We start from the raw sequence: 12504 nt of genomic DNA on the forward strand, positions 1-12504 counted from the left end.
GGTGGTGACCCCTAGAGTGGCCGACCCCTTTGGTAGCCAACCCCTTTGCTTACTGACCCCTTCGGTTGCCGTCCCTTTCTGTAGTCGACCCCTTCGGTGGGTGCCCTTTCAGTGGCCAACATATTCAGAAGCCATTCCCTATCATGGCCTAACTCCCTGGTCACTAACGCACCAGTGGGTTACAATTGCATTATCCAACTAACCTCATTACTCACCCACACAGTGGCAAACAGAAAAATTAGTGCCGTCCTTCTGGTGAGAGACCCTTATTGTCAACTCACGACTTTCTTACTGTCACTTCAGTTCAATGTTCGATACTTGCAATTACTCACATCTCTCGTTTCAACCCTCCCACCCACCCACCCCCCAAATAGCAGATTCGTTTCTAGCCTAGCCACAATGTGATGTTTCATATAGTCCACAAGTCTGGTACCAAACCGTAAAGTTCGATCCCCTAGCTGCCCCAAACTCCTTATTACATTTAGCTTGAGTTGCTTAAATGTTTGAAGAACATGTCGCTGTTAATAACTACTGTAACCAGCACATATTCTTGCAGCTGCACTTCTTACCAGTTGTCATAGGTGTTCACCGTCACCATAGGTTCTTTCCTCCTGGTAGTGTACTTGGAATGGCATGTGACCACAACTGATCACCCAGAGGCTGACCCTTCAGGGTGCTGACCCTTCCAGTTGTTGACACTTCCAGGGTAACAAACCCCTCCAGTGGCGAAGCCTTCCAGTTGCCGACCCCTCCGGTTGCCAACCCCTGAGGTAGCTAACTCCTCCGGTGGCTGACCCCTAGTGTGGCCGTCCCCTTTGGTAGCCAACCCCTTTGGTTACTGACCCCTTCGGTTGCCGTCCCTTTCTGTAGTCGACCCCTTTGGTGGCTGCCCCTTCAGTGGCCAACACCTTCAGAAGCCATTCCCCATCATGGTCAACCTCCCTGGTCACTAATGCAACCAGTGGGTTACAATTGCATTTTCCAAGTAACCTCATTACTCACCAACACAGTGGCAAACAGTAAAATTAAGTGCCGTCCTACTGGTGACAGGCCCTTAGTGTCAACACACGACCTTATTACTGTCACTTCAGTTCAACATCAATACTGACTGCCAGCGCTAATGGTGACATTATCTGTCAATGGCCGACCCTTGTATATCCTCACACCTCTGGTTGCAATGCTCTCAAATGGCCATCATCTCTATGGCTGTGCTGTTGTGTGGCTGCCTCATGTAACCTGCCACTTTGGTGCCATAAACAGCAGTTTTAACCGCTTGCAGTGGTCGAATCCTTATTACCTTTGGCTTCAGTGGCTCACTCTTTCGAAGGCCACTAATATTCTGACAACTTACTTCGATGCTGACAACTCCTGTGATCATGACCCTTTTCTTGCAGCTGCCCTAATTACTAAATCTCATAGTTTTTCCCCTTACTACTGATGACATCCCCGTGTTGGTCAAATCGGAATGACTGCAGAAAACAACTAATTACCCAGAGGCAGCTCATTAGGTTTCTGAGCCTTCCAGTTGTTGTCCTTGTGCAGGGAACACACTCTGCCAGTTGCCGACTCTTGTTGTTTCCAACTCCTTTAGTTGCCATCACCACACATATCTAACTCCTCCCACGACCAACCCCTAGTTTGGCCAACTGCTTGGGTAGTCAAACACTTTGTTTACTGACCAATTTGGTTGCCATCAGTTTCTGTGTTTGTTCCCTATGATGTCCGCTCCTTCAGTGGCTGTCACCCTCAGAGGACATTCCCGAAAATAGCCAACCCCTGGTCATAAACGCCCTAGTGCCCCTATACCTGCCTTTGTAAAACCACCTGTATTATACAGCCACCCAGCTGCCAACAACAACACCAGTGGCTATCATCAACTGGCGGAGGGTAATTGCAAATCACTGCCTCTATAGTTTGCTGTCCATATTTATTCACAACACTAATGGTAACACACCCTGCTAATGTTCGATACTTGCAATTACTCACATCTCTCGTTTCAACCCTCCCACCCACCCACCCACCAAATAGCAGATTCGTTTCTAGCCTAGCCACAACGTAATGTTTCATATAGTCCACAAGTCTGGTACCAAACCGTAAAGTTCGATCCCCTAGCTGCCCCAAACTCCTTATTACATTTAGCTTGAGTTGCTTAAATGTTTGAAGAACATATCGCTGTTAATAACTCCTGTAACCAGCACATATTCTTGGAGCTGCACTTCTTACCAGTTGTCATAGTTGTTCACCGTCACCATAGGTTCTTTCCTCCTGGTAGTGTACTTGGAATGGGATGTGACCATAACTGATCACCCAGAGGCTGACCCTTCAGGGTGCTGACCCTTCCAGTTGTTGACACTTCCAGGGTAACAAAGCCCTCCAGTGGCCGACCCTTCCAGTTGCTAACCCCTCCGGTTGCCATCCCCTCAGGTAGCTAACTCCTCTGGTGGCCGACCCCTAGTGTGGCCGACCCCTTTGGTAGCCAAACCCTTTGGTTACTGACCCCTTCGGTTGCCGTCCCTTTCTGTAGTCGACCCCTTTGGTGGCTGCCCTTTCAGTGGCCAACACCTTCAGAAGCCATTCCCCATCATGGTCAACCTCCCTGGTCACTAACGCAACCAGTGGGCTACAATTGCATTATCCAAGTAACCTCATTACTCACCATCACAGTGTCAAACAGAAACATTAAGTGCCGTCCTTCTGGTGACAGGCCCTTAGTGTCAACTCAGGACCTTATGATTGTCACTTCAGTTCAACATCAATACTGACTGCCAGCGCTAATGGTGACATTATCTGTCAATAGCCGACCCTTGTATATCCTCACATCTCTGGTTGCAATGCTCTCAAATGGCCATCATGCCTATGGCTGTGCTGTTGTGTGGCTGCCTCATGTAACCTGCCACTTTGGTGCCATAAACAGCAGTTTTAACCCCTTGCAGTGGTCGAATCCTTATTACCTTTGGCTTCAGTGGCTCACTCTTTCGAAGGCCACTAATATTCTGACAACTTACTTCGATGCTGACAACTCCTGTGATCATGACCCTTTTCTTGCAGCTGCCCTAATTACTAAATCTCATAGTTTTTCCCCTTACTACTGATGACATCCCCGTGTTGGTCAAATCGGAATGACTGCAGAAAACAACTAATTACCCAGAGGCAGCTCATTAGGTTTCTGAGCCTTCCAGTTGTTGTCCTTGTGCAGGGAACACACTCTGCCAGTTGCCGACTCTTGTTGTTTCCAACTCCTTTAGTTGCCATCACCACACATATCTAACTCCTCCCACGACCAACCCCTAGTTTGGCCAACTGCTTGGGTAGTCAAACACTTTGTTTACTGACCAATTTGGTTGCCATCAGTTTCTGTGTTTGTTCCCTATGATGTCCGCTCCTTCAGTGGCTGTCACCCTCAGAGGACATTCCCGAAAGTAGCCAACCCCTGGTCATAAACGCCCCAGTGGCCCTATACCTGCCTTTGTAAAACCACCTGTATTATACAGCCACCCAGCTGCCAACAACAACACCAGTGGCTATCATCAACTGGCGGAGGGTAATTGCAAATCACTGCCTCTATAGTTTGCTGTCCATATTTATTCACAACACTAATGGTAACACACCCTGCTAATGTTCGATACTTGCAATTACTCACATCTCTCGTTTCAACCCTCCCACCCACCCACCCACCAAATAGCAGATTCGTTTCTAGCCTAGCCACAACGTAATGTTTCATATAGTCCACAAGTCTGGTACCAAACCGTAAAGTTCGATCCCCTAGCTGCCCCAAACTCCTTATTACATTTAGCTTGAGTTGCTTAAATGTTTGAAGAACATATCGCTGTTAATAACTCCTGTAACCAGCACATATTCTTGGAGCTGCACTTCTTACCAGTTGTCATAGTTGTTCACCGTCACCATAGGTTCTTTCGTCCTGGTAGTGTACTTGGAATGGGATGTGACCATAACTGATCACCCAGAGGCTGACCCTTCAGGGTGCTGACCCTTCCAGTTGTTGACACTTCCAGGGTAACAAAGCCCTCCAGTGGCCGACCCTTCCAGTTGCCAACCCCTCTGGTTGCCATCCCCTCAGGTAGCTAACTCCTCTGGTGGCCGACCCCTAGTGTGGCCGACCCCTTTGGTAGCAAAACCCTTTGGTTACTGACCCCTTCGGTTGCCGTCCCTTTCTGTAGTCGACCCCTTTGGTGGCTGCCCTTTCAGTGGCCAACACCTTCAGAAGCCATTCCCCATCATGGCCAATCTCTCTTGTCACTAACGCAACCAGTGGGCGACAATTGCATTATCCAAGTAACCTCATTACTCACCATCACAGTGGCAAACAGTAAAATTAAGTGCCGTCCTTCTGGTGACAGGCCCTTAGTGTCAACTCACGACCTTATGACTGTCACTTCAGTTCAACATCAATACTGACTGCCAGCGCTAATGGTGACATTATCTGTCAATGGCCGACCCTTGTATATCCTCACACCTCTGGTTGCAATGCTCTCAAATGGCCATCATGCCTATGGCTGTGCTGTTGTGTGGCTGCCTCATGTAACCTGCCACTTTGGTGCCATAAACAGCAGTTTTAACCGCTTGCAGTGGTCGAATCCTTATTACCTTTGGCTTCAGTGGCTCACTCTTTCGAAGGCCACTAATATTCTGACAACTTACTTCGATGCTGACAACTCCTGTGATCATGACCCTTTTCTTGCAGCTGCCCTAATTACTAAATCTCATAGTTTTTCCCCTTACTACTGATGACATCCCCGTGTTGGTCAAATCGGAATGACTGCAGAAAACAACTAATTACCCAGAGGCAGCTCATTAGGTTTCTGAGCCTTCCAGTTGTTGTCCTTGTGCAGGGAACACACTCTGCCAGTTGCCGACTCTTGTTGTTTCCAACTCCTTTAGTTGCCATCACCACACATATCTAACTCCTCCCACGACCAACCCCTAGTTTGGCCAACTGCTTGGGTAGTCAAACACTTTGTTTACTGACCAATTTGGTTGCCATCAGTTTCTGTGTTTGTTCCCTATGATGTCCGCTCCTTCAGTGGCTGTCACCCTCAGAGGACATTCCCGAAAATAGCCAACCCCTGGTCATAAACGCCCCAGTGGCCCTATACCTGCCTTTGTAAAACCACCTGTATTATACAGCCACCCAGCTGCCAACAACAACACCAGTGGCTATCATCAACTGGCGGAGGGTAATTGCAAATCACTGCCTCTATAGTTTGCTGTCCATATTTATTCACAACACTAATGGTAACACACCCTGCTAATGTTCGATACTTGCAATTACTCACATCTCTCGTTTCAACCCTCCCACCCACCCACCCACCAAATAGCAGATTCGTTTCTAGCCTAGCCACAACGTAATGTTTCATATAGTCCACAAGTCTGGTACCAAACCGTAAAGTTCGATCCCCTAGCTGCCCCAAACTCCTTATTACATTTAGCTTGAGTTGCTTAAATGTTTGAAGAACATATCGCTGTTAATAACTCCTGTAACCAGCACATATTCTTGGAGCTGCACTTCTTACCAGTTGTCATAGTTGTTCACCGTCACCATAGGTTCTTTCCTCCTGGTAGTGTACTTGGAATGGGATGTGACCATAACTGATCACCCAGAGGCTGACCCTTCAGGGTGCTGACCCTTCCAGTTGTTGACACTTCCAGGGTAACAAAGCCCTCCAGTGGCCGACCCTTCCAGTTGCTAACCCCTCCGGTTGCCATCCCCTCAGGTAGCTAACTCCTCTGGTGGCCGACCCCTAGTGTGGCCGACCCCTTTGGTAGCCAAACCCTTTGGTTACTGACCCCTTCGGTTGCCGTCCCTTTCTGTAGTCGACCCCTTTGGTGGCTGCCCTTTCAGTGGCCAACACCTTCAGAAGCCATTCCCCATCATGGTCAACCTCCCTGGTCACTAACGCAACCAGTGGGCGACAATTGCATTATCCAAGTAACCTCATTACTCACCATCACAGAGTCAAACAGAAACATTAAGTGCCGTCCTTCTGGTGACAGGCCCTTAGTGTCAACTCAGGACCTTATGATTGTCACTTCAGTTCAACATCAATACTGACTGCCAGCGCTAATGGTGACATTATCTGTCAATAGCCGACCCTTGTATATCCTCACATCTCTGGTTGCAATGCTCTCAAATGGCCATCATGCCTATGGCTGTGCTGTTGTGTGGCTGCCTCATGTAACCTGCCACTTTGGTGCCATAAACAGCAGTTTTAACCGCTTGCAGTGGTCGAATCCTTATTACCTTTGGCTTCAGTGGCTCACTCTTTCGAAGGCCACTAATATTCTGACAACTTACTTCGATGCTGACAACTCCTGTGATCATGACCCTTTTCTTGCAGCTGCCCTAATTACTAAATCTCATAGTTTTTCCCCTTACTACTGATGACATCCCCGTGTTGGTCAAATCGGAATGACTGCAGAAAACAACTAATTACCCAGAGGCAGCTCATTAGGTTTCTGAGCCTTCCAGTTGTTGTCCTTGTGCAGGGAACACACTCTGCCAGTTGCCGACTCTTGTTGTTTCCAACTCCTTTAGTTGCCATCACCACACATATCTAACTCCTCCCACGACCAACCCCTAGTTTGGCCAACTGCTTGGGTAGTCAAACACTTTGTTTACTGACCAATTTGGTTGCCATCAGTTTCTGTGTTTGTTCCCTATGATGTCCGCTCCTTCAGTGGCTGTCACCCTCAGAGGACATTCCCGAAAGTAGCCAACCCCTGGTCATAAACGCCCCAGTGGCCCTATACCTGCCTTTGTAAAACCACCTGTATTATACAGCCACCCAGCTGCCAACAACAACACCAGTGGCTATCATCAACTGGCGGAGGGTAATTGCAAATCACTGCCTCTATAGTTTGCTGTCCATATTTATTCACAACACTAATGGTAACACACCCTGCTAATGTTCGATACTTGCAATTACTCACATCTCTCGTTTCAACCCTCCCACCCACCCACCCACCAAATAGCAGATTCGTTTCTAGCCTAGCCACAACGTAATGTTTCATATAGTCCACAAGTCTGGTACCAAACCGTAAAGTTCGATCCCCTAGCTGCCCCAAACTCCTTATTACATTTAGCTTGAGTTGCTTAAATGTTTGAAGAACATATCGCTGTTAATAACTCCTGTAACCAGCACATATTCTTGGAGCTGCACTTCTTACCAGTTGTCATAGTTGTTCACCGTCACCATAGGTTCTTTCCTCCTGGTAGTGTACTTGGAATGGGATGTGACCATAACTGATCACCCAGAGGCTGACCCTTCAGGGTGCTGACCCTTCCAGTTGTTGACACTTCCAGGGTAACAAAGCCCTCCAGTGGCCGACCCTTCCAGTTGCCAACCCCTCTGGTTGCCATCCCCTCAGGTAGCTAACTCCTCTGGTGGCCGACCCCTAGTGTGGCCGACCCCTTTGGTAGCAAAACCCTTTGGTTACTGACCCCTTCGGTTGCCGTCCCTTTCTGTAGTCGACCCCTTTGGTGGCTGCCCTTTCAGTGGCCAACACCTTCAGAAGCCATTCCCCATCATGGCCAATCTCTCTGGTCACTAACGCAACCAGTGGGCGACAATTGCATTATCCAAGTAACCTCATTACTCACCATCACAGTGGCAAACAGTAAAATTAAGTGCCGTCCTTCTGGTGACAGGCCCTTAGTGTCAACTCACGACCTTATGACTGTCACTTCAGTTCAACATCAATACTGACTGCCAGCGCTAATGGTGACATTATCTGTCAATGGCCGACCCTTGTATATCCTCACACCTCTGGTTGCAATGCTCTCAAATGGCCATCATGCCTATGGCTGTGCTGTTGTGTGGCTGCCTCATGTAACCTGCCACTTTGGTGCCATAAACAGCAGTTTTAACCGCTTGCAGTGGTCGAATCCTTATTACCTTTGGCTTCAGTGGCTCACTCTTTCGAAGGCCACTAATATTCTGACAACTTACTTCGATGCTGACAACTCCTGTGATCATGACCCTTTTCTTGCAGCTGCCCTAATTACTAAATCTCATAGTTTTTCCCCTTACTACTGATGACATCCCCGTGTTGGTCAAATCGGAATGACTGCAGAAAACAACTAATTACCCAGAGGCAGCTCATTAGGTTTCTGAGCCTTCCAGTTGTTGTCCTTGTGCAGGGAACACACTCTGCCAGTTGCCGACTCTTGTTGTTTCCAACTCCTTTAGTTGCCATCACCACACATATCTAACTCCTCCCACGACCAACCCCTAGTTTGGCCAACTGCTTGGGTAGTCAAACACTTTGTTTACTGACCAATTTGGTTGCCATCAGTTTCTGTGTTTGTTCCCTATGATGTCCGCTCCTTCAGTGGCTGTCACCCTCAGAGGACATTCCCGAAAATAGCCAACCCCTGGTCATAAACGCCCCAGTGGCCCTATACCTGCCTTTGTAAAACCACCTGTATTATACAGCCACCCAGCTGCCAACAACAACACCAGTGGCTATCATCAACTGGCGGAGGGTAATTGCAAATCACTGCCTCTATAGTTTGCTGTCCATATTTATTCACAACACTAATGGTAACACACCCTGCTAATGTTCGATACTTGCAATTACTCACATCTCTCGTTTCAACCCTCCCACCCACCCACCCACCAAATAGCAGATTCGTTTCTAGCCTAGCCACAACGTAATGTTTCATATAGTCCACAAGTCTGGTACCAAACCGTAAAGTTCGATCCCCTAGCTGCCCCAAACTCCTTATTACATTTAGCTTGAGTTGCTTAAATGTTTGAAGAACATATCGCTGTTAATAACTCCTGTAACTAGCACATATTCTTGGAGCTGCACTTCTTACCAGTTGTCATAGTTGTTCACCGTCACCATAGGTTCTTTCCTCCTGGTAGTGTACTTGGAATGGGATGTGACCATAACTGATCACCCAGAGGCTGACCCTTCAGGGTGCTGACCCTTCCAGTTGTTGACACTTCCAGGGTAACAAAGCCCTCCAGTGGCCGACCCTTCCAGTTGCTAACCCCTCCGGTTGCCATCCCCTCAGGTAGCTAACTCCTCTGGTGGCCGACCCCTAGTGTGGCCGACCCCTTTGGTAGCCAAACCCTTTGGTTACTGACCCCTTCGGTTGCCGTCCCTTTCTGTAGTCGACCCCTTTGGTGGCTGCCCTTTCAGTGGCCAACACCTTCAGAAGCCATTCCCCATCATGGTCAACCTCCCTGGTCACTAACGCAACCAGTGGGCTACAATTGCATTATCCAAGTAACCTCATTACTCACCATCACAGTGTCAAACAGAAACATTAAGTGCCGTCCTTCTGGTGACAGGCCCTTAGTGTCAACTCAGGACCTTATGATTGTCACTTCAGTTCAACATCAATACTGACTGCCAGCGCTAATGGTGACATTATCTGTCAATAGCCGACCCTTGTATATCCTCACATCTCTGGTTGCAATGCTCTCAAATGGCCATCATGCCTATGGCTGTGCTGTTGTGTGGCTGCCTCATGTAACCTGCCACTTTGGTGCCATAAACAGCAGTTTTAACCGCTTGCAGTGGTCGAATCCTTATTACCTTTGGCTTCAGTGGCTCACTCTTTCGAAGGCCACTAATATTCTGACAACTTACTTCGATGCTGACAACTCCTGTGATCATGACCCTTTTCTTGCAGCTGCCCTAATTACTAAATCTCATAGTTTTTCCCCTTACTACTGATGACATCCCCGTGTTGGTCAAATCGGAATGACTGCAGAAAACAACTAATTACCCAGAGGCAGCTCATTAGGTTTCTGAGCCTTCCAGTTGTTGTCCTTGTGCAGGGAACACACTCTGCCAGTTGCCGACTCTTGTTGTTTCCAACTCCTTTAGTTGCCATCACCACACATATCTAACTCCTCCCACGACCAACCCCTAGTTTGGCCAACTGCTTGGGTAGTCAAACACTTTGTTTACTGACCAATTTGGTTGCCATCAGTTTCTGTGTTTGTTCCCTATGATGTCCGCTCCTTCAGTGGCTGTCACCCTCAGAGGACATTCCCGAAAGTAGCCAGCCCCTGGTCATAAACGCCCCAGTGGCCCTATACCTGCCTTTGTAAAACCACCTGTATTATACAGCCACCCAGCTGCCAACAACAACACCAGTGGCTATCATCAACTGGCGGAGGGTAATTGCAAATCACTGCCTCTATAGTTTGCTGTCCATATTTATTCACAACACTAATGGTAACACACCCTGCTAATGTTCGATACTTGCAATTACTCACATCTCTCGTTTCAACCCTCCCACCCACCCACCCACCAAATAGCAGATTCGTTTCTAGCCTAGCCACAACGTAATGTTTCATATAGTCCACAAGTCTGGTACCAAACCGTAAAGTTCGATCCCCTAGCTGCCCCAAACTCCTTATTACATTTAGCTTGAGTTGCTTAAATGTTTGAAGAACATATCGCTGTTAATAACTCCTGTAACCAGCACATATTCTTGGAGCTGCACTTCTTACCAGTTGTCATAGTTGTTCACCGTCACCATAGGTTCTTTCGTCCTGGTAGTGTACTTGGAATGGGATGTGACCATAACTGATCACCCAGAGGCTGACCCTTCAGGGTGCTGACCCTTCCAGTTGTTGACACTTCCAGGGTAACAAAGCCCTCCAGTGGCCGACCCTTCCAGTTGCCAACCCCTCTGGTTGCCATCCCCTCAGGTAGCTAACTCCTCTGGTGGCCGACCCCTAGTGTGGCCGACCCCTTTGGTAGCAAAACCCTTTGGTTACTGACCCCTTCGGTTGCCGTCCCTTTCTGTAGTCGACCCCTTTGGTGGCTGCCCTTTCAGTGGCCAACACCTTCAGAAGCCATTCCCCATCATGGCCAATCTCTCTTGTCACTAACGCAACCAGTGGGCGACAATTGCATTATCCAAGTAACCTCATTACTCACCATCACAGTGGCAAACAGTAAAATTAAGTGCCGTCCTTCTGGTGACAGGCCCTTAGTGTCAACTCACGACCTTATGACTGTCACTTCAGTTCAACATCAATACTGACTGCCAGCGCTAATGGTGACATTATCTGTCAATAGCCGACCCTTGTATATCCTCACACCTCTGGTTGCAATGCTCTCAAATGGCCATCATGCCTATGGCTGTGCTGTTGTGTGGCTGCCTCATGTAACCTGCCACTTTGGTGCCATAAACAGCAGTTTTAACCGCTTGCAGTGGTCGAATCCTTATTACCTTTGGCTTCAGTGGCTCACTCTTTCGAAGGCCACTAATATTCTGACAACTTACTTCGATGCTGACAACTCCTGTGATCATGACCCTTTTCTTGCAGCTGCCCTAATTACTAAATCTCATAGTTTTTCCCCTTACTACTGATGACATCCCCGTGTTGGTCAAATCGGAATGACTGCAGAAAACAACTAATTACCCAGAGGCAGCTCATTAGGTTTCTGAGCCTTCCAGTTGTTGTCCTTGTGCAGGGAACACACTCTGCCAGTTGCCGACTCTTGTTGTTTCCAACTCCTTTAGTTGCCATCACCACACATATCTAACTCCTCCCACGACCAACCCCTAGTTTGGCCAACTGCTTGGGTAGTCAAACACTTTGTTTACTGACCAATTTGGTTGCCATCAGTTTCTGTGTTTGTTCCCTATGATGTCCGCTCCTTCAGTGGCTGTCACCCTCAGAGGACATTCCCGAAAATAGCCAACCCCTGGTCATAAACGCCCCAGTGGCCCTATACCTGCCTTTGTAAAACCACCTGTATTATACAGCCACCCAGCTGCCAACAACAACACCAGTGGCTATCATCAACTGGCGGAGGGTAATTGCAAATCACTGCCTCTATAGTTTGCTGTCCATATTTATTCACAACACTAATGGTAACACACCCTGCTAATGTTCGATACTTGCAATTACTCACATCTCTCGTTTCAACCCTCCCACCCACCCACCCACCAAATAGCAGATTCGTTTCTAGCCTAGCCACAACGTAATGTTTCATATAGTCCACAAGTCTGGTACCAAACCGTAAAGTTCGATCCCCTAGCTGCCCCAAACTCCTTATTACATTTAGCTTGAGTTGCTTAAATGTTTGAAGAACATATCGCTGTTAATAACTCCTGTAACCAGCACATATTCTTGGAGCTGCACTTCTTACCAGTTGTCATAGTTGTTCACCGTCACCATAGGTTCTTTCCTCCTGGTAGTGTACTTGGAATGGGATGTGACCATAACTGATCACCCAGAGGCTGACCCTTCAGGGTGCTGACCCTTCCAGTTGTTGACACTTCCAGGGTAACAAAGCCCTCCAGTGGCCGACCCTTCCAGTTGCTAACCCCTCCGGTTGCCATCCCCTCAGGTAGCTAACTCCTCTGGTGGCCGACCCCTAGTGTGGCCGACCCCTTTGGTAGCCAAACCCTTTGGTTACTGACCCCTTCGGTTGCCGTCCCTTTCTGTAGTCGACCCCTTTGGTGGCTGCCCTTTCAGTGGCCAACACCTTCAGAAGCCATTCCCC

This window comes from Schistocerca gregaria, chromosome 1 (genome assembly GCF_023897955.1).
Source record: "Schistocerca gregaria isolate iqSchGreg1 chromosome 1, iqSchGreg1.2, whole genome shotgun sequence".
NCBI classification, from domain to species: Eukaryota; Metazoa; Arthropoda; class Insecta; order Orthoptera; family Acrididae; genus Schistocerca; species Schistocerca gregaria.